At 40.6% G+C, this 16,923-nt stretch overlaps 1 long non-coding RNA gene and 1 pseudogene across 2 annotated transcripts in view; both read left to right on the forward strand.

Moving 5' to 3' along the window:
* Nucleotides 1-3,624: 3,624 nt before the first annotated feature.
* On the forward strand, nucleotides 3,625-9,599 carry LOC144308919 (centromere protein V-like protein 3; annotated as a pseudogene).
* Nucleotides 9,600-14,977: 5,378 nt separating this feature from the next.
* The window catches only part of LOC144309004 (uncharacterized), a 54,555-nt gene continuing 52,609 nt past the window's right edge, over nucleotides 14,978-16,923 (forward strand). For both annotated transcript variants that reach the window (XR_013375155.1, XR_013375154.1), the window contains exon 1: nucleotides 14,978-15,207. This is a non-coding gene — a long non-coding RNA (uncharacterized LOC144309004). The remainder of the gene's footprint in view (nucleotides 15,208-16,923) is intronic.

Below are 16,923 nucleotides of genomic sequence, written 5' to 3' on the forward strand. Positions count from 1 at the left end.
GCTCAGTGCAGAGTGGCCAAAAACAAGTTGTACTGGAAAAAAAGAAAAAGAGAGGAGAGAAAGAAGGAAAGAAAAAAGAAAAAAGGAAGAAAAAAGGGAAAAAAGAGAAGAGAAAGAAAAAGAAAGGAAAAAAGGGTGGGGAAAGCAAACAGAAATCAAAAAGAAAAAAAAAAACAACACGGTGGGGTTATCTTCTGATTCTGTATACTTTAATTCCCTTGACTTACCTTGGAACTTGTCCCTCTAGCTTGACTTCTGGGGGAGGGGCCTGTTGTGATTTTCAAGTGTTAGCACTTGGGGGAGCTGCTCAGCCCCCTGCCTGGTGCAGGGCTCAGTGAGTAATATTTATCCTGTTTATCCGGTGAGGCCACTGTGAGGCTCAGTGGGGCTTGTTTACCCTGTAAGGCCCCAGGGGGAACAACCACAGTCTCGGAGGCCAGCTCTGGAGCCCTGGATTCAGTTCCCGCAGTAACTACAGATCTCTCCGTCTGCAGGGGTCTGGATGCTCCGGGGGCGGGGCCACTGATCTGCTCAGCTCCGGGCAGGAGCGTCCTTGCTGTCCTGGGCCGTCCTGGCCTGTGCCTGTCCCGGGGGGAGGTCGGATCCTGGGCTGTGTCCCGGCGCCCTGTGCTCCCGGTCTGCGCTGTTGGATTCGCGCTCCCGGCCGCGCAGCCCCCTCCGCGGAGTCACCGCCCGAGCCCCTCCGAGCTGCTCCGGGTCCCGCCCTGCGCGCTGCAGCCCTCTAGGGAGCTCGGCGCACTCTCCTGGGCGCGCAGGTGTCTGTTAGTGTCCCAGGGCGCCTGAGGGCATCCCCGCCCTCCTGGGGTCCTGCTCTAATTTCCTGCGGGAGCCTTCCCGCTGGGAAGATTGGTGCAGCTCCTATTTCTCCAGGACGGGGCTCTCCTGTCCTGGGGACACTCGCCCCGGCCTTAGCCAGGCTCCTCGCGGGCCCCTCCCCCTTGGATGCCTTTTGTTCCTTTATTTCTTTTTCCCCCGTCTTCCTACCTGATAGAAGCGTGAACTCTTCTCACTGTAGCATTCCAGGTGTTCTCTCTTTAAATCTCAGGCCGAATTCGTAGATTTTCAGGAAAATTTGAAGGTTTTCTAGGTAATTTGGTGGGGACAGGTGATTTGGGGACCCTACTCTTCCGCCATCTTGCCCCTCCCACCGATGAAGTGGAATTTATATTGGTTTCATACTCTGATAGGACACTACTGGGTTTTAGACTTGGTCTTAAGGACTAACTTTCCTCATCTGTAAAACGAAGGTGACCACACCTATTTTAAAGGTATGTTGGGAGGTTAAAATTGAATAAGGTACATAAACCTCCCAACTTACAGTATGTACTACATAGATTTTTATAAATGGTTACTTTGAGGGGTACCTGGGAGTCTCAGTTGATTAAGCATCCATCTCCCTTCAGCTCAGGTCAGATCCTAGAGTCCTGGGATTGAGCCCCACATCCAGCTCCCTGCTCCACAGGGAGCCTGCTTCTCTCTTTGCCACTCTCCCTGCTTGTGCTGTCTCTGTCAAATAAATAAATAAAATATTTCTAAAAAATGGTTATTTTGAGATATCTTTGTATTCCCTATATATGTCACAAAGCCTGTTACATGGCAAATGATGTGCTTTAAATAATTTTTTTTAAATGAATGAACTAGAGCAATGAATCTCAAACATTTTGGTCTCAGAAATCCTTTATACTCTTAGAATTTTTTGAGGATGTTAAAGTGCTTTAGCTTATGTGAGTCCTATCAATTGATGTTTACTATATTAGAAATTAAAATGGAGAAATTTTTCAAATACACGAATATACAAACACACATTCCATTAAATGTCAGAGTGATGGTGTCATCACAGGTCCATTCATCTCTGGAAAAATCTGCTATCCATTAGAGAGTAAGGATGGAAAGGCAACTAATGTTTCGTATTATTATAAAAATAATTTTGACCTCTCTAACCCCATGAAATGGCCTTATGAACCCCTGACCTAGAGGGAAATATTCTGAATTGTGGGAAACTATAAATTCAGGGAAATCTATCTGGCAAACTAAAGCTTTGACTTAGGACCTGCCTTTAGGATTCACTGCTCTCCAATAAAGCTTTACCCTGTCTTCAGAAGCTGCACGAATTGATGAAGGAGACTTGATGCTGTGGTAATTGAGGTATTTGGTCCAAGGAATCATAAATAGTTATAAAACTAGTATAACTCAAGAGAATAAATAAAGTGAGGGTGAGGAAATGTGGAAAAAGGAGTAACATTCTTCAATCTGGACTTCAACTAACTGGTGGAAGACTGGTAGTCTTGTTTACCTTCACAAAATGGCTAAAAATAATATGTGTGTTCTGAGTATATCATTGTACACAGATTAAGAAGTAAATAATTTTCTAATGCATGGGTTGACTAAACACTAGATGAGTGTACAAAAACACTCTAGTTTTGATTCTGAGATTCCAGGAGACATATGTAAATCAGGGGATAACTCTGTAAAAATTACATTCTAAAGTTTTATATTTAGTTGTTTTCTTAAGAGGATGTCTCCTCCCAAGGGAAAATAATGTACTTATTTACTTAGAAACATTTATTTCCACTATTAAATTATAAATAATTCTTCTTATTTTTTATTTATGATAGTCACACAGAGAGAGAGAGAGGCAGAGACACAGGCAGAGGGAGAAGCAGGCTCCATGCACCGGGAGCCCAACGTGGGATTCGATCCCGGGTCTCCAAGATCGCGCCTTGGGCCAAAGGCAGGTGCCAAACCGCTGCGCTACCCAGGGATCCCTTCTTTTAGAGTGAGCATTAATACTTGCATTTATCCAAGTTGCATACATGAGTTTTTTCGTGTGTTCTTTGTTTTCTGCCTTGGCATGTGATGCATCTTTGAGGTTGTTAATAACAATTCATAAGTTTCAATATAATATTTAGGAAACTAGTAGATAATTGGTTTCTATGTTTGTTGGATTATAGCTGATGCCAGACAACTGAACTAAATATCTACCTCCAACTTTTAATTTTGAAAATTTTCAAATTTACAGAAAAAACTTACAGAAAATTTGAAAGACCTAAAAGAAAACTAAAATGAGTACCCAAATGCAGAAATGATTTTTGGAGGGATTTGACAACAAAAACACAGCCAACAAAAGCAAAAATAAACAGGTTGGACTACAGCAAACTAAAATGTTTCTGAATAGCAAAGGAAACAATAAAAGAGAGAAAAGGTAGGGACGTCTGGGTGGCTCAGCAGTTGGGCACCTGCCTTCGGCTCAGTTCATGATCACGGGATCTGGGATTGAGTCCCACATTGGGCTTCCTGCAAGAAGCCTGCTTCTCCTTCTGCCTGTGTCTCTGCCTCTTTCTCAGTCTGTGTCTCTCATGAATAAATAAATCATTTTTTAAAAAAAGAGAAAAGGCAAATTATAGAATGGGAGAAAATATTTGCTAACCATAATCTGATAAGGGGTTAATATCCAAAATATATAATGAACTCATGTAACTCAATAGCTAAAAAAACGTAACCCAATTAAAAATGAGCAAAGGACTTGAATACACATTTTTTCCAGAAAAGAAAAATAGGCATAGGTAAATGAAAAGGTGCTCAACATCAATAATCTTCAGGAAAATGCAGATGAAGACTCCAATGAGATATCACCTCACACTTCATACAGTATTAGCAAAAATTCAAAAGGTAAGTAGTGATGAGGGTATGGAGTAATGATAAGGATATAGTGAACCCTTGTACATGGTTGGTAGGAATGTAAGTTGGTGCAGCCATTATGGACTACAGTATGGAGGTTCCTTGAAAAATTAAAAATAGGACTCCTATATGATCTAGCAATCCCCCTTCTGGGTATATATCCAAAAGAAATAAAATAACCATCTCAAAGATATAGCTATACTTCCATATTTATTGTAGCATTATTTACAGTAGCCAAGGTCTGGGAAAAAACCTAAATGTCCATCTAGAGATGAATAGATGAAAAAATGTGGATACTTATATACAATAGAATATCATCCAGTCTTTAAAAAGAAGGAAATCCTGCACTTGGGACAACAGGTTCATCTGAACCTGGAAGTGAAATAGCTAAGTGAAATAGCTCAGACACGGAAAGACAAATATTCCATAATCTCACTTATATGTAAAATCTTAAAAAAAAAGGGAGAAAAAAGTTTAACTTATAGTAACAGTCTGTTGAATGGTAGTTACCAGAGTCTGGGTGGTAAGGGGAAAAGGGAGATATTGATCAAAGGGTACATGCTTTCAGTTATAAGATGAATAAGCTATGGTGATCTAATGTATAACAAGGCAATTATAGTTAATAATAATGTGTTATATACTTGAAACTTGCTAAAGGAGTATCCCAACTGTTTGCATTACCCACAAAAAAGTTAATTATGGAAGGGGATAAGTATGTTAACTAGTTTGATTATGGCAATCTTTTTACAATGCATACATTTATAAAAACATTACAATGTATACCCTAAATATACATAATTTTTATTTGTCAAAAATAAATAATGCTTTAAAAAAAGGAGGGTCAAAAAAAAAAAAAAAAAACCTGAACTGATATTTGAGCACTTACTACACCACAGTGGAGATGGAATTTTCCATTTGATTTCAGCCAAGTTAACTACTTACCAAAAATGGGTAACATATATAATCAATAAATATTCTGAAAATAAAACTATGTCATAATTTAAATACATTTTAAAAACATAAGTAATAGGTATTAGGAGTATGATAGAGGAAATAGAGGATGTGGGCATTGATGGGGGGCACCAATCCAAGATTCAGATAGGGAGCCATGAAAGTTTTCCTAAAGGAAATGAGATCTAAGCTTAGACTTGAATGAAACATGAAAGAGGTATAACACACAAAAATAAACTTAAAATGGGTGAAAGACCTAAATGTGAGACAAGAATCCATCAAAATCCTAGGGGGGAACATAGGCAGCAACCTCTTTGACCACAGCAACTTCTTGCTAGATATTTCTCCAAAGGCAAGAGAAACAAAAGCAAAAATATTGAGACTTCATCAAGATAAAATGCTTTTACACAGAAACAGTCAACAAACTAAAAGGCAATCTATGGAATGGGAGAAGATATTTGCAAAAGTCTTACCAGATAAAGGGCTAGTATCCAAAATTTATAAAGAATTTATCAAACTCAACACCCAAAACCAAAAAATTCAGTCAAGATCTGGGCAGAAGACACGAACAGATCTTTATCCAAAGACATACAAATAGAAACATGAAAAAACTGCTGCACATCACTTTCCATTAGGGAAATACAAATCAAAACCACAATGAGATATCACCTCACACCTCTCAGAATGGCTAAAATGAACAATCCAGGAAATAGCAGATGTTGGCAAGGATGCAGAGAAAGGGGGAACCCTCGTACTGTTAGTGGGAATGAAAACTGGTGCAACCACTTTGGAAAACAGTATAGAGGTTCCTCAAATAGTTAAATAGAGATACCCTACAACCCAGCAATTGCACTACTAGGTATTTATCCAAAATAAACAGACATAGTGATTCCAAGGAACACATCCATCCCAATATTTATAGCAGCAATGTCCACAATAGCCAAAATATGGAAAGAGCCCAAATGTCCATTGACAGGTGAATGGATAAAGAAGAGGTGGAATGAATATATATGTATACACACACACACACACACACACACACACACACCATGGAATATTACTCAGCCATCAACAAGAATGAAACTTGTCATTTGCAAAGATGTGGATAGAAATAGAGGGTTTTAGGCTAAGTGAAATAAATCAGAGGAAGACAAATATATGATTTCACTCATATGTGGAATTTAAGAAACAAAACAGATGAACATAAGGGAAGGGAAGGAAAAATAAAATAAGATGAAAATAGGGAGGCAGGGATCCCTGGGTGGCGCAGTGGTTTGGCGCCTGCCTTTGGCCCAGGGCGCGATCCTGGAGACCCGGGATCGAATCCCACGTCGCGCTCCCGGTGTATGGAGCCTGCTTCTCCCTCTGCCTGTGTCTCTGCCTCTCTCTCTCTCTCTCTCTGTGTGTGTGTGACTATCATAAAAAAAAAATCTTAAAAAAAAAAGAAAATAGGGAGGCAAATCATAAGAGATGCTGAACTCTGGGAAACAAACTGAGGGTTGCTGGAGGGGAAGTGGGTGGGGGAAGGGATCAATGAGTGATGGGCATTAAGCAGGGCACTTGATGTAATGAGTACTGTGTATGCAACTGATGAATCACTAAATTCTACCTCTGAAACTAATAAAAAAGAAAGAAAAAGAGGTATAAAAGTGTAAGGGGCACCCAAGAAAGTAGTTATTAGGACTCCCCACATATGAGAGCCAGTCCTCTTTGGATATTTCTCCTTTGAACCCTGCCTCTTGTTGGGGCAGGATTTGTAAGAATCTGGATGAATAACCCACCACTCTCAAATACAACCTAGATTCCAGCTTATTTATCACACTGGGATAAAACTCCCCTTTTCCCCATAGGACACATCTATCCCAATGGGTCAGGTTCTGGCTATGGGAAGGCTTGGCAGGGGGAAGTCTGATCTCAGTCTGGCTAAGACAATAGAAGTACCTTTGGCAAGTCTGAGAGTGAAAATGCCCAGGGTTTGCTAGCCTCTGGGACAAGAAATTATGGTAAAATGTAAAAACACTTCCATATCCTAATCCTTCCATTAGTTTATATGGGAAAGGGGACTTTGCAAATGTGAATAAGTTAATGATATTGACATGAGGAGGTTATCTTGGGCGGTCCAGATGGTTATAATGTAATCAGAAGGGTCCTTATAAAAGGTAGGCAGAAGGTCCAGTAAAGAGGAGACATGCCAAGGCACCATGGGATGAGACAGAGGGAGGAAAAGGGAGGGAGGGGGGCAAGGGAGAGAGAGGAGGAAGAGGAAGAGAGAAGAGGAGGAGGAGAGAAAGAAGAGGGGGGATGGGGTTAGAGAAGAGAGGAAAGGGGGAGAGAGGGAGGAGGGGGGGAAAGGGGAATGGAAGAGAGGGAGGAGAGGAGGGAGGAAGGGGAGGAAGGGAAAGAGGGAGAGGGGAGAAGAGGAGAGAGGAAGGAGGGCAAGGAAGGAGAGGGAGGGGGAAGAGAGGGGCAGGCTAGAGAGGGAGGAGGGGAAAAGAGGAAAGAGGAGGGGGAGGGGGTATAGTGTGGAAGAGGGGAGAGAGTGGGAGGAGAGAGAAGGGGGAAGGGGAAGAGGTAGGGGAAGAGGAGAGAGGGAAGGGGTAGAGAGAGGAAAGGGGGAGTGGGGGGAGGGGGAGAGATGGGGGAGTGGGTCAGATTATCTAGATCATATCAGCTTTATTACTAACTTCCAGTGGGACCATGGAAAATTCTGACCATCTTGTGTCTCAGTTCCCTCATTTGAAAAATAAACTTAGTAATACTTCCAAATGGTCCTCATTTGTGTTCCTAGAGCCCCCTGCTCTTTTTATTTATTTTTTGGGTGAAAGGCACAGATATTTTTCAGGATTACACTGATAGAATCAAGAACATGAACTCAAAGATAAGTGGAATTGTCACTTCACACATATAAGGATATGGCTTTCTCTGGTATCCTGTTTCTTCTTTGGCCACTCATCTCCAGTCCATCCCAGTATGTAGCTTCTTCCTTTGTGTCTCTACTTTACATTCTCATAATACCCCTAAAAGACTGATAATTCTTCATGGTAAACCCTTTCATGTAATTTATCTGTTTGCTATACACTAAAAATTGAGATGCTTTAGGAGAAGGATCAGATTATGCGGGCTTTTTCCCATCCAGCATCCAGAATACTTCCCAAATCTTAGCATAGAAGAAAACTAAAAATAAATCTAATAAAAAAATTTAAAACTAAGGAAAATATTGGGAAACGAATTTAGAAATAACATAGATATAATAAATCTAATTCTTTTCTGCTGTATTAAATACTTAAAATATGTTCTTGAATTTACTGCCCCCTACACTCGACATATAGTGTATTAATTACCTTTTTCTCATAGAAGATTACTGGGATTCAGAAAACTGCAGGGTCATGTCAATGGTTCCAAGGCAGGTATGTGTAACAAACTGAGCAAGGATATAGGCAATCTCCAGTGTCTACAGACCATGTTAAAAAAAATCTCTTAGGAGAAGGGGCTATGAATACAGCTTACCAACATGTTATCCCAATAAAGTTATTTTAGGGTCAGGGGAAGGGTCTTTTGGCCTCATTTTTAACAAGTGGGCAACCGTGGTAATGCAGACAAAAGGGTAGCCCCAAAAGTTCTTAGAACCCAAGCACTCCCCTGGACTTCCACCCCCCATCCCCCCACCCTCTGTCCTCCAGCCAGCACTGCAGGGTGACAGCTTAGCCAGATTTACATTTATGGCTGAGGATGCCACACTCAGGATAAGGAATAGGACTGCCCCCCAACCGCACAACAGAGTGACCCAGGGATCCCTGCTCCGGGTTCTCCCCGCTGCCCACCTCCACCCTCACCCTCACTACAGCTCACCAGCTCAGCCACGGGTCCTGGCGCCTGGCGCGCACGGCTGCCTGTTAGTCCAAGCCAGGGTCAGCAGCTTGGCTGTGGCAAAGAACACGGCTGGAAGAAAGCCAGCAGGCCAGTGAAGAGGGCTACAAAGAACACTGCCATATACTCCGCCCTAGCGCCCTCCCAGTCCCTCAATGAGCTGGACCTGGGCGCGCAGCGGTAGCGCCGGGAGACGTTCAGGAAGCGGCGGGGCCTCATCGGCGAGGGCGCCGCCAAGTTCCTGCTGGACACCTTCGAGTACCCCGGCCTGGTGTATCGCACCGGCGGCTGCCACTGCGGCGCGGTCCGCTTCGCGGTCTGGGCGCCCGCAGACCTGCGCATGGTGGATTGCAGCTGCAGGCTGTGCAGGAAGAAGCAGCATCGACACTTCCTCGTCCCGGCCTCGCGCTTCACTCTGCTGCTGGGCGCCTAGAGCATCCTCACGTATCGGTCCCACACGCACCCGGCGCTGCACAGCTTCTGCAGCAGGTGCGGCGTGCAGAGTTTCCACGCATCTGTCTCTGACCCCGGCATTTACGGCGTCGCCCCGCACTGCCTGGACAAGGAAACATTTTTACTGGAGGTAAAGCCTACAAACACGTGGAGGCTCCCTTACTATCCTAGCAGTACAGGCTCAGCTTTAAACAATTAAGCAAATTTATCATTTAAGTGTTCTATGTTTATGGCTCTAGACGCATGTGCTCCAAGTAAGCAAATCGTGGTTGTTAAATCTGTTTTTAAGGATTGCCCTGCAACCTCAGTTTTCCAATGGGTTAAAAAAAAAAGTTGATTCAGTTTGTACAAAGTCTTCTTGTTATAGGAAAGGGGGTGATGATTTCCAGCCTCTTCACACAAGGGCGCTGAAACCAAAAGTCCTCATTTGTGGCCATTTTTTTTTTTTTTTGCAGTATGCTAAAATCAATATAAGGCTATGATTTAAAAAAAAGGCTATGATTTAGAAATAATATGGTAAATTTCGGAGAGACAGAAAAGATGAAAGTCTCAGCTAGAGCAGAAGTGAGGTGTGTAGGGCTGGGGGTGATTTCATGAAAGGCTAGAGTCACTATTTAACTTTAAAAATCTTGTATGGGGGCGCCTGGGTGGCTGAGTTGGTTAAGCATTTGTCTTCAGCTCTGGTCATGATCTCCGAAGGCTCCTAGGATGGACTCCCCTGTTTGGCTTCCTGCTCAGCGGGGAGTCGTCTTCTCCCTTTCCCTCTCTTTTTGCCCCTCCCCCGCTGCTCTAATGGCCTCTCTCTCTCACTCTGTCTTAAATAAATAAATAAAATCTTAAAAAAATAAAGATCTTGTGTGTATGTTATTTTGAGAAAATTAGTCTAGGTAATGCATTTTATATAAAAATAGTATATAGAAATTCTATGTAGAAAAATACATTATAATCAGCTTAATTTCAGGAAAATTAACTGCTTAAACGTGCATACAATTCCTAAAAGTTATTGCCTCCCTTTTTTTTAGTTTTTGTTTTAATTCCAGTTAGTTAACGTACAGTTTAATATTAATATTAGTTTCAAGTGTAGAATTTAGTGATTTAACACTTCCATACATCATCCAGTGCTCATCACAAGTGCACTCGTAATCCTCATCGATTTAACCCATCCCCCACCATCCTCCTTTCTGGTAACCATCAGTTCCGTATAATTAAGAGTCTGTTGCTTGATTTGTTTCTCTTATTTTAACCTTTATTTGTTTTATTTCTTAAATTCCACATATGATATTGAAATCATATGGTATTTGTCCTTTTCTGACTTATTTCGCTAAGTATTATACTCTTTACCTCCATTCATGGCATTGCAAATGGCAAGATTTCATTCTTTTTACGGCTGAATAATATTCCATTGTAAAAGTATACCACATCTTCTTTATCTATTCATCAATAAATGGACACGTGGGCTGCTTCCATACCTTAGCTATGGTAAAGTAATGTTTCTATAAACATAGGGGTGCATATATCCCTTTGAATTAGTGTTTTTGCTTTCTTTGGGTAAATGCCAGTAGTGCAATTGCTGAATCATAAAGTAGTTCTATTTTTAAATTTCTGAGGAACCTCCCTACTCTTTTCCACAGTGGCTGCACCACATTGCATTCCCACCAGAATGCACAAACATTCCTTTTTCTCCACATCCTTGCCAACACCTGTTGTTGTTGTTTTTTTCTGTTGTTGATTTTAGCCCTTCTGACAGATGTGAGGTTGTCTCTCCCTTGTTGATGTTAATTGTGAATATTTGTAAATTAACACGTTTTACTCTTTTTTAAAAAATATTTTATTTATTTATTTATTTATTTATTTATTTATTTATTTGAGAGAATGAGTATGAGCAGGGGGAGAAGCAGACTCACCACTGAGCAGGGAGCCTGATGTGGGACTGGATCCCAGAATCCCAGAATCATGACCTGAGCCAAAGACAGATGCTTAACTGACTGAGCCACTCAGGTACCCCACACATTTTACTCTTGATTCCATCAGGTTTGCGTATTCATTAACTTCAGTAATAATGAGAAAATTACACTTGGCTAAATTTGGGATAAGCAATGCAAGAGGAAATTCCTATTTCCCAAATGAAGAAAATCAGGCTTAGAGGATTAACTTGTTGAAAGTCATACACAAGGATGCCTGGGTGGCTCAGCAGTTGAGCGTCTGCTTTCAGCTCAGGATGTGACCCTGGGGTCTGGGATCAAGCACCACATCCTACTCCCTGCAAGGAGCCTACTTCATCCTCTGCCTATGTATGCCTCTCTCTGTCTCTCATGAATAAATAAATAAAATCTAAAAAAAAAAAAGAAAAAATCTAAAAAAAAAAAAGAAAGTCATACACTAAGTAAGTGGTGGAATGGGGACAGTCACCCAAATCTATCTGAGGTCAGCATCCATGTTATTTATAGTAGTAACTCTCTCTCTGTTTCCTGGAATACACATCTTCTGATACCTACCCCTTTGTCAGAAAATGGTGTGATTCTTTCACTGGGCTTGGGAACCAAAATTTCTGTTGAATACACAAGGAAAGTTGAATAATGTCATCCCATTCTTTTAATGGATCACAAATCCCTAAAACAATAAAAACGTTGTTTAGAAGCTAGAAGAAAAGATAGAAATCTTCCAAATTTATTTAATGGAGTCCAACCCCTGATTCCAAAACCTGGAAGTCATAATATTCTATACACATAGAGAAATATGGATCTATTTTGCTTATTAACATAGATTAAATTTTTATCAATAAAGTTTGAATAAAATTCAACAATATGTAAAAATCTACCATACCCTGGTATTTTCCTGGTCATGAGAGCATGGTGTAATATTAGGAATATTTTAACCTTTTAACAATCCATTATACCAATAAGACAAGAAAAATCATATAATCATCTTAAGTGCTGAACAAAGAATTCGATAAATTCAAACTGCAGTTTTTCTTAGTTCTTGTTCAGTTCTTGATCTGTCATCAGCTGACAGAATAATGTAAAAATTCTCTACTACTATATATGTATACTTATCTAAAAGTCTTGGGACTAAATATTTCAGAATTCATACACCATACATTCTATAAGATCCAGAGCAGGATCTGGAATAATACTATTACATCTAATACAACAATATTTCTGCAGTGAAACATATAAATAATCACTAAGATATATAAAGATTGCAAATAGCTTCATGCCAGTTCAGGTCAAATTTTATGGGCAAATGAGTCCAGGAAATTAGTTATCAAAACATTTTCAATTTTAAAATTGCCTATAAGGGATTGTGAGTCTGAAGTATATGTCCATTCTTCTTGCCTTTTATAAGGTTTTTCCTTTTACATTAGCTTTTATTTGTCAATGAAGTAGAATATATAAAAAGAAGAGTACATAAATTATAATAGGCAACAACTTGATGATATTTTACAAAGTGAAAACAAGCAAGCACCCTATGCGCCCTAATATTTATAGCAGCATTATCAACAATAGCCAAATTATGGAAAGAGCTCAAATGTCCATCAATAGACGAATGGATAAAGAAGAGGAGGTATATATGTATATACAATTGAATATTACTCAGCCATCAAAAAGAATGAAATCTTGCCATTTGCAAGGACATGGATGGAGCTAGAATGCATTATTTTAGGTGAAATTAGAGAAAGACAAATACCATATGATCTCGCTAATATGTGTAATTTAGGAAAGAATATAGTTGAACATATAGGAAGAGGGAAAAGAGAAAAAAGGAGAGAGGGAAACAAACCATAAGAGACTTTTAATGATGGAGAACAAACTGAAGGTTGATGGAAGGAGGAGGGCAGGGGAGGAACTAGATGGGTGATGGGTTTTAAGGAGGGCACTTGTTCGGATGAGTGTTGTACATAAGTGATAAATCACTAAATTCTACTCCAGAAACCAATATTGCACCATATGTTAACTACCTAAAATTTAAATTAAAAATAGTATAAAATACTATTATTAAAAAAATCAAAGTGAGAACATGAATCACCAAGATTAAGATATAGAACATTACTGGAACCCCCAGAAACCTATATTATGCCCTCATCTAGTCATTACACCTGACTTAACCACTATTCTGACCTATGACACTATATATTCATTTTGCCTGTTTTAAAACTTTATACAAACAGAATTATAATTGGTTCCCTTCACCCACTATTATGATTTGGTAATCTGTTTATATTTAATGTATATAGGGATATTTGCTTGTTTCGTGTCTGTATGTCTACCATGAGTAGAGAACACTGTATTCATTCAGCTGTTGATAGATGTTCAGATTGTTTCCAGTTCATGACTATTATCAATAATGATGCTGTGAACATTTTTATTCAGGTGTTTTGGAGAACATGTTTGCAATGCTGTTTGATACGTACATGGATTGGGTGGTAGCCAGAATTCTATGATGATGACCAGTGACCCTTGTCTTTGCACAATCTCCTCCCATTGGGTGCAGATGATGAGCTAGCACTCCCATGATTATGTGAAATTATATAGTAAAAAGGATTTTTCAGGTGTAATTAAAGCCACAGATCAGTTAACCTTAAGATAGGGAGATAGTACCTGGTGGACCAGACCTAATCAGGGGAACACTTACAAGGGCAGAGGCCCCACCTGAAAGAGAGATTGGAGCCATTCGCAGGTATTCACAGGGAGCCACATGGTGAGGAACTGAAAGCAGCTTCTGGGAGAGGAGTACTGTCCCCGACTAAAAGCCAGCGAAAGAAAGGGGCTCAGCCCTCTAGCAGCCAGGAACCGAATTTAGCTGACAACATGGATGTGTTTGGAAGGGACTCTTCCCTTTAAAAACTTCCAGAAAAGAGCACAGCAAGTCCACTGCCATCTCACTCTGGCACAGACTTCTGACCTGCACAACTGTGAGCTAGTAAATGGGTGTGATCATCTATTCCACAACAACAGGATACTAATACAGATGTTGGTACCTGAATGTGGGGTGCCACCATTGCAAACAGCTAAAGATGTAGGCGTGGCTTTGGAACTGGATGGTGGGCGAGGGCTGGAGGAATTTTGAGGTGCATGCTAGAGAAAGCCTAAGTGGCCTTAGAGAAAGCCCTGATTGCCTTGGACAGACTATTAGTAGAAATCAGCTGAATTTCCAAACTGCTTTGGACTCTTAACTCCTCTCTGCCTTCCATTCCCATCCCCCTGCCCCATATTAAATCATAATGTTATAGGCCTGTCCCAGCACTGTGTGTCAGAGTAAAATTGTTTGTCACTTTAGTGTCACTAGGGCCAGTTGGAAAGGGATTGTGCCATGGGAGTTGTACTGCATGGATTTTACCCAGAAAACTCATCTATGCCTGATTTAAATGACTGAGATGAGATTCTAGACTTTGAGCTGATGAGATTTCAGTGAGCATTTGGAATTGAGCTGATGCCATACTACTATGAGAAATTTGGAAATTGTGGAATGGGATGAATGAATTTTGTATGTGGGACAGACTGGATCCCTGGGGGCCAGAGGGCCCACTGTCCTAGGCAGAATTCTAAGATGATTCCTTTTTTTTTTTTTAATCTAAGATGATTCCTAATGACCTTTGACCTTGTATAATATGTAGTGTTCACTTCCAGAGAGATTAATCTGTGTCGGGGTGTTTGGAGGGATGAATGTGGCAAGGAACTATGAGAAATCTCTAGGGGATAAAAATGGAACTAAATGCTGTCAATACCCTAAATGAGCTAGGAAATGTGTTCTTCAAAAGAGCCCCCAAAAAGAAACACAGCCTGGTTGTCTTAAATCAGCTTGGGTTGCTATAACAAAATACCATACACTGGGTGACTTAAACAAAAAGCATTTCATTCTCACAGTTCTAGAAGCTGGCAAGTCCAAAATCAGGTGCCAGCAGTTCGATGTCTGATGAAAGCCCACTTCCTGGTTTGCAGATGGCCACCCTCTTGCTGTAACCTCACAGGCTCTGTTCTTTTTCATCTCCTTATAAGGGCACCAGTCCCATCATGGGGCCACACCTTCAGGATCTCATCCAAACCCATTTACCTTCCAGAGGCTTCATCCCCAAATACCATCACAATGGGGATTAGGGTTTGAACTTGCAGACTGTAGAGGACACAAACATTCAGTCTGTAGCACTGGCCAACTGATTTCTCAGGCTGATTTCACCTTGTAAAACCCTGACCAGAGAACCCAGCCATGCCACTCATGAACTTCTGAAACTACAGAACTGTGAGCTAAAAACAGACACTGTTTTAAGCCACCACATTTGTGGTAATATAGTATGCAGAAATAGAAAACTAATACAGATGGAGTTGCTGGGTTACAGAAAATGTATAAACTCAGCTTTGATACTGCCAAACAGTTTTCCCCCACAGAAGTACCGACACTCCCACCAGCAGTTAATAGTTCCAGTTTCTATTTTCTCCAACTTTCAATATTGGTAGTGATTTGGGGTATCCTGGGAGATGTTTATAGATATTTCATTATTTCAATTTGCATATCCTTGATGACTGAGTTTGGGCAATTTTTATTGGATGTCCCATTTTGTGAAGTACCTGTTAACATTGTGCCAATGTTTAATTGCATCTACTTTTTTTCTTCTTCACTTATTTTCTTCTGTATGTAAGATATTTGTTGGATGTATGTGGGAAGACTATATGTGAGTGTATGAGTGTGTGTGTATAGTCTTCTGGAACTAGTTTTTGTGTATAAGTTGGCCAAATTAAATTTTTTCCATATGGATGGATAGCCAATTAGTCCAGCTCCACTTACTTTAATGACTATCCACTGCATTAGTACATTTGTTGTAAATCAGGTGACCATATATATGTGACCATATATGTGTCTGTGGGCTCTTTGTTCCATCAGTCTATTTGTCTATTCGTGTACACGAATCACATTATCTTAATTATTTTGCCTTTATAATGGGCCATGTAATCTGGCTGTGAAAGTCCATTAGATTTCTTCTTGATGGCTTTGGCTATTCTTAAATCACTGATATCCAAAAATATTTTGGAATCAGTTTACCAGTTTTCATTTACAGAAAACCAGCTGGAATTTCAACTGGGATTATATTGACGCCTTAGAACATTTTGATAAGAAATCTCTTTAATTTTAATAATATTGTCTTCTAATCCATAAGCATGATATATCTCTGATTCACCTAGGTCTTCTCTAATTTCTCTCAGAAGTGTTTTTTTTTAAAGATTTTATTTATTCATTCATAGACACAGAGAAAGAGGCAGAGACACAGGCAGAGGGAGAGGGAGATGCAGGCTCCACGCAGGGAGCCCGATGTGGGACATGATCCTGGGTCTCCAGGATCACACCCCAGGCTGCAGGCGGCGCCAAACCGCTGCGCCACCGGGGCTGCCCTCTCTCAGAAGTGTTATGCAGATTTCTGGGCAGCAATCTTGTGATTCTTTTTTCTTTCTTAAGATGTTTTTGTTTTGAGAGAGACAGCAGAGTGATAGAGCATGTGCACACACAAGCAGGGGGGAGGGGCAGTAGGAGAGGGAGAAGCAAGCTCCCCACTTATCAGGGAGCCCAACTGTGATTCCTTTTTTTTAAAAAAAACATTTTATTTATTTATTCATGATACACACACACACACACACACACACACACACACACAGAGGGGGAGACACAGGCAGAGGGAGAAGCAGGCTCCATGCAGGGAGCCTGACGTGGGACTCAATCCTGGGTCTCCAGGATCAGGCCCTGGGCTGAAGGCGGCGCTAAACCGCTGAGCCACCCTAGCTGCCCATGAGCCACCCAGGCTGCCCCTGTGATTATTTTATTAGATTTGTCCCTAGTGATGTTTTCTGATTCTATAATAAAAGGCATAACATTTTTTCTTCATAATTTTTATGCTAATATTTAGAAAAACTACTCAATGTTGTAATATTAACCTTATATCCAGCAATTGTACAAATTCACTTATGA

The sequence above is a fragment of the Canis aureus genome, chromosome X, assembly GCF_053574225.1.
Source record: "Canis aureus isolate CA01 chromosome X, VMU_Caureus_v.1.0, whole genome shotgun sequence".
Lineage (NCBI taxonomy): Eukaryota > Metazoa > Chordata > Mammalia > Carnivora > Canidae > Canis > Canis aureus.